Raw genomic sequence first — 6,738 nt, forward strand, 5'->3', positions numbered from 1 at the left:
TTGACTTATCGTGTGTCAAGTTATCTCCTTGACATCAATATTGTTGGATCGTGATGTTTCGATAGAGGGGGGGGTGAATATCGATTACGAAAAAAATTTTCGAAAAGAGTTATGCACAGCGGAAAAAGTAAGCAATGCTAACACAGACCAATTTTACTTGGTTCGGAGCCTGTGTCGACTCCTACTCCAAGGCCCGCACTCGTTGAGTGCTTTCGGTGGGCAATCACTAGCAGTTCAAAAATTATTATAAACTAAGTACAGAAAATGCTAATGAAAATAAAAGCAATGTCGACAAAGGAATAAATCGAAAAGGAAAAAGTGTGTTGTCGGAGCTTCGTTAGCATCGCAGAAGTGCAGAGCAACAGAGCAAGCAGTAGAAGATCTTCTTGTCAGTTGTTCATCTGAGCTCCACCCCTGCCCCTTCTTTTATATGAGGCTCAGGGCGCCCCGGATCCCTTCCGGGCACCCTGGTGAGACGTGGCAGGTCCAACCAGCGAGCTCCACGTGGCGACGACGCGTTCAGGATAAAATTACCTCCCGGGCGCCCGGATCATGTCCGGGCGCCCGGACCACCTTTCTCCAGAGATTCCTTCTCCTGCAAGACAAGGTTAGTCCAAGGCAAATATATAATATGTTTCCTGCAAAACAAAGTGTTAGCCTAGTTTTATAAATTCCGTCTTTCCGAGACCGAAATCTAGTCACTATCTCGACTTAGATATCTGAAATGGATCTAAGCCGGATCGATGCCCAATGTTCCCTTCCCGAGAACGCGTCCTCACAGCCACTCCCTTCCAGTGACTTACCTTTACTCACCTGCCAGACGTCCGGTCAGCCCTTTGACCCATCTGAACTTCTCGCCAGCTATCTGGTCAGCCCGTTGACCTAGTTGGACTTCGTGCCAAGCGTCCGGTCAGCCCGTCGACCCGCTTGGACTTCGTGCCAAATGTCCGGTCAGCCCGTCGACCCATTTGGACTTCATGCCAAGCGTCCGGTCAGCCCGCCGACCCGCTTGGACTTCGTGCCAGACATCTAGTCAGCCCGTCGACCTGTCTGGACTTCGCCTGCACACTCGGTCAGAGTGTTAGATAACGACAATCCTAACTTAACCTTATTTTTCATTCATTAAAATCTGGGTTGAATCGTTAGTTCTAACCGCACCAACAATCTCCCCCTTTTTGATGGAATGACAACCTGGTTAAGTTAGTGTAAAACAATTGCAAGTATAATAAGCAAGGTTTTTAAGTTAGTTTTAAAATGTTTCATTTTGTTGCTCTAACTTAACTTAACCACCTATCCCTCCCCCTTTGGCATTCATCAAATACGACCATAGATCAAGTAATCAATATTACAGACAAGAGATGATGTCAAGTTGACTTGGGGGAGTTTAAACTTTTGAGAATTTGTTTAACGTATTAGCTTTTTAGACTTTAGAAAATAGCTAAGTTTTTGAAAAGTGGCTGATTGTAGCAAAATAATTTTGAGTAAAATTGGTTTTTGCATTTTGAGTTAGTACATTTTGAGTAACTTGTAAAGATAATTTTTACAAAATTAATTTAATTTTCAAAATGAATTTGTAAACTCCAAAAATAATTTTCAAAAAAAAAAAATTTTAGACAGTCTAGTTTTCAAACATAAGTGTATAAGTTCCAAATTTCCAGATCAAGTTTTAAATTTTGAAACTAAGTTTCAACATTGAAACACTTTTCAAACATGAAAAATCAAAAATTTCAAAGCTGAGTTTAAAAACTATTTACTTTTCAAAATTGATTAAAACTAAGTTTGCAACATATTCAAAATTTTAGTTTATAAAATTTAATTGAAGAATTTAGTTTTATAAAAGCTAGTTTTCAAAAATAGGTTTATTAAAAAATTTGAAACATAAGTTTTAAAGATTTCAAAACTAAGTTTGAAAAATCTACTTTTCAATACTGACTAAGTTTGTAAAAAACTTCAAATTTGAAAATCGAAATTTAATCTCAAAAAAATTTTTAGAAAAGATATTATGTTTAAGGTGGAGAAAATAATTTTGGTGCTAAGCGTTGATTTAATCCTCCCCCTAAACCTGACATCTAAAATAGTTGTCTAACTAATTAGGTACTTACTGACTATCAGAAGATGACAGCTTTCACTTGGTTAATCAAGTTAAGTTCATTGTAATCAGTTAGCAGTTGACTAAACTGAATAACTTAACTTGATTTATATATGTTTGGTATTTAACGCCCAGACTTATTTTGATGCACTGACATAAGTATCTTAAGTCCAAGCAACTGGCATATACATCTCACCCCTTTCTATGTATGTCAATCACAAGGAAGGTAAACCTAGGGTGTTGGTGAGATGTTCAAATACAAGTCTTAGGGGAACATGATTTCTAAGGGGATTTTTCTAGTCTAAGACTAAAATTGTTTTGAAATTCTAAAAGTAGGAAAAATTTTAAAAAATAATTTTAACCTAGAATTTAAAATAGTCATTTTAAAAGCAGTTTTGAATTTTGAAAGTCCTAGCAGAATCAATCAGATCTGAAGTGATAATCAATAGATCAAGATGTACTATAAGATCTGTAATAGTGTCATAACAGAGTTATATAACAAATATAACTACTGAGATGATGAAGGAGGTGGTCCGGAACCCAGAGAACGAAGTAGTACCAACAGCTCAGTATGTCGGGTCCGGTCATCCTCTCATAGGTCTCGTCGCAGGTCGGAGATCTCCTGCCGCACATCTCGTCGCAAATCAGAGACCTCCTGTCACACCTCTCGTTGTAGATCGGAGACCTCTCGTCGTATGTCTCGGTGAAACTCGGAGGACTCCTACTGGAGGCTCGACATAGCTCTCTCTAGTTCGGATACTCGATCGGCCAGAGTGCGAGGAGCGTGATGTGATGCTCGAGCTGGTACTGAGGCAGGAGCGGCCTCGTCAGGAAATAGTGCGAGAAAAAACTCATCCTGCTCTGCCTCCTCCTGCTGGGCATCTGGGTCAGGCTGGTGTTGTGCCCCCCTCTGCCAAGTCATGATACCCTCACCATCTATATGAATACTAGCTAGGGATAAGTTCCTAGCTCCTATAACGTCATACTCAGTCATATAGCATATGTCACCTCTGGTGACATCAATGTCCAAGGAGGACATATATGCTGTCAGAATGTGACAGTAGGGCATATGAACTCGCCCACTGGTCACGTATCCGACCGAGTAAATAATGGTGGAAAAGATATATAGGCTAATGTCAATATCTAACCTATGACACAGGGCATAGAGAAGGAAAGAGTGGAATGGGTGCATCATCGCGATGTCGCGAGTGCTCAATGGTAGAATGCAAAAGACTAAGACCCTATAAAGGGCGTAGTCCTGGACTCGAAGGGCAACTGACCTAAACTGGGTCACAGTGGGTACTCGCTCGCCCCCAAAAAAATATGAATAAATCGTATCAAGAGTAATATGCGAGTAGGGATCTTCAAATGGTAGATCCCTGGGAGGATAGCATTGAAAGGGACAGGTGGATGACCGTACCTCCAAAAAGTCCCGGATAGTAGTAGGGGACAGCGTGATATCAGTGCCAACTGCCCTAGTAGTATAGGTAAGGTCGTCTACTTTCACTAGGTTGTTATAAAATTCGGCACACAAACTTATGTTTACTGGGCTAGTACATTCAACAAGGTTCCGCAAGTTATAGTGGGGTATAGCCTCTATAGCTGGAGCGCAAGAGCGTAAAAAGAACGCTCTATCTACACATTTAGTCCTAATGGCCATGTAGATGGTCAACTCAAACTGAATCCTAAGCTCGTCAGTGGGAAACCTAAGATCAATGCTAGGAGTGGAGGGTCCAACACCAGATTTAGAACGTTTCCTAAATTATGAAGCGACAGTAAACTAATTAAGAGAGCAAACATGCAAAAAAAATTTAAACAGAGAACAAGAATTTTACCGAGGAGCCATCGCCAAAATATTTTTAGAACTGACGACCTCGGTTGATTCGCGACAGCGTCCTAACCACAGAACGAGGAAAAAATTAATTTTAAACGCTTTCGTAGTAAAGCTCGGTAGGAGCTTTGACAAAAGCGAAAGGTTTGTGGTGCAAATGGAGGGGGCACCCCTGCCCCCCTATATATAGGGGGTTCCGAGCGCCCGGATCCATTCCGGGCGCCCGGGGTTAAGTGGGGCGGGGTGCCCGGAGTCCCTTCCGGGCGCCCCGGGACAGTACACCAGGGGCGCCCGCCCCTGGTTTTTGACTCCGGTTTTTTTTAGGTTAAAACTTAGGTTTAATAAAAAATTTAAGTTTTAATAAATTTTTAAGTTAACAAAAATTTAAGTTAAAACTTAGGTTTAATAAAAAATTTAAGTTTTAATAATTTTTTTAAGTTAAGAAAAAGTTAAGTTTTTTTTTTAAATTTAAGTTTTAATTTTTAAAATAAATTTTTAGGTTAAAAAATACATTTTTTAAGTTAAAATATTTTTTTTAAATTTAAGTTTAATTTTTAAAATAATTTAAAAAAAATTAAAATAATTTTTAAGTTAAAAGATTAAGTTTAATTTTTTAAAATAATTTTTAAGTAAAAAAAATTAAATTTAATTTTTGAAATTAATTTCTAATTTAATTTAATTTAATTTAATTTTACTTTAATTTAATTTTAATTTGATTTAATTTAATTTACTTTTAATTTAATTTTAATTTTAATTTTAATTTGATTTTAATTTAATTTAAATTTAAATTTAAATTTAATTTAATTTAAATTTAATTTAATTTAATTTAAATTTAATTAAATTTTCATTTAATTTAAATTTAATTTAATTTTCATTTAATTTAAATTTAATTTTAATTTAATTTGACTTTAATTTAATTTAAATTTAAATTTATTTTATTTTAATTTAATTTTAATTTAATTGAATTTAATTTTAATTTGATTTAATCTAATTTTAATTTAATTGAATTTAATTTCATTTTAATTTTAATTTTAATTTGATTTAATTTAATTTAATTTTAATTTAATTTGATTTTAATTTAATTTAATTTTAACTTAATTTGATTTTAATTTAATTTTAATTTTAATTTTAATTTAATTTAATTTGATTTTAATTTAATTTGATTTTAATTTAATTTGATTTTAATTTAATTTGATTTTAATTTAATTTTAATTTAATTTAATTTAATTTAATTTGATTTTAATTTAAATTTAAATTTAAATTAATTTAATTTTATTTAATTTGATTTTAATTTAATTTAAATTTAATTTTAATTTTAATTTAATTTAAATTTAATTTAATTTTAATTTTAATTTAATTTAAATTTTAATTTAATTTAATTTAATTTAATTTAATTTTAATTTAATTTAATTTATTTTAATTTTAATTTAATTTAATTTATTTTAATTTTAATTTAATTTAAATTTAATTTTCATTTTAATTTAATTTAATTTTAGTCCTTAGTCATCTCACCCGATATATGTTTTCAATCAGGGAATCCTATAATTTTGTGAGATGAATTAGCTTCAGTTTTAGAGTTTGTTTTTAACTTGTGTTAGATTCAGGTTTAGCTTTGGGTTCAACAAATAGACGTTCTCTGGATAAACTTCTGGGCTATGGTGAGTCACTTGGACATCATTAGAGTAACCATGCCTTCGAGGTTTTTCCAAATAGTCCTATCCACTGGATTTAGTACAAAACCTTGGTCTAACTGGTTAGAATCCATAAAGGGTAGCTTCGGTCAGTTCCACTTAGCCAAATGCACCAGGTCGAAGCCATATCTTCCTAGACATGCATAGACTAAGCTTCCCTAACGTACTATCATCCAAAATTTCACCAGTACCATTTTCAAGTTAAACTTGAACCCTTTTTAACTAGTCCTTAATTACCCTGTCGGGTAGGTTGGTTAGGGTTACCCTGCCGTGTAGGTTAGTTTTGGAGGTGCTAGCTATTTTGGAGCCTCCCCCTGAATTAATGGCTATTAATTTAATTTTTAGTTCTAGGTTTATGTCTATTTCTTTTATAATTATATTTTACTTGGTGATACTTTAAGTTTTGTTGAGTTTTAATATATTTAGATTTTAAATTTTTTTGTTTAGGTTTGTATTCTGGTTTTTGATTTGGTTTATTTGACTTTATGTAATATATTTTATCTTTAGGGATATAATATTGGTTAGGTCCTATTTGCGTGGTTAAACACGCTTTCGGAACCCAGGCTTTATTCGTTGGTTTGTATTGGGTTATTAATGATTTAAAGGTTTTATTTGAGTTCGACTTATATCCGAGTCCGGTTTTATTATAACATGCTTTCTGATTATTTAGGATTAAGTCTAGATTTTTTGATCTGGTAGTAAATTTTTCTAACATATTTTTTAAATTACTGATTTCTAATTTTAATGATGAATTTTCCTCCTCAAGTGTTAGATCTTGAGTTGGTTTATTATTTACAACTTGTTCCTTGAGGGTTTGATTTTCCTCTAGGAGCAATTTGTTTTCATTTTCTAATTTAACTAACTTATTATTTAAGTAAGAAATAATTTTGAAAAACTTTCGGTTTAAGGTTAGGAATACCTCTTCGGAACCTTCGGAAATGAGTACGGACTCGTGGCTCGATTCGGGTTCGGACCCGTCTTCCAATTCGTCTTCCGACTCTGCTTCACGGGCCATCAGCGCGAGGTGGCTCTAGTGCTTCTGATCTTCTGCTTCTGATTTGTTCAAGGAGGAGTCGTCTCACGTCGCTTTGAGGGCCTTCTTTTTGGTAGGCTTCGGTTTGTTGATC

This window comes from Zingiber officinale, chromosome 1A (assembly GCF_018446385.1).
Source record: "Zingiber officinale cultivar Zhangliang chromosome 1A, Zo_v1.1, whole genome shotgun sequence".
Classification (NCBI taxonomy): domain Eukaryota; kingdom Viridiplantae; phylum Streptophyta; class Magnoliopsida; order Zingiberales; family Zingiberaceae; genus Zingiber; species Zingiber officinale.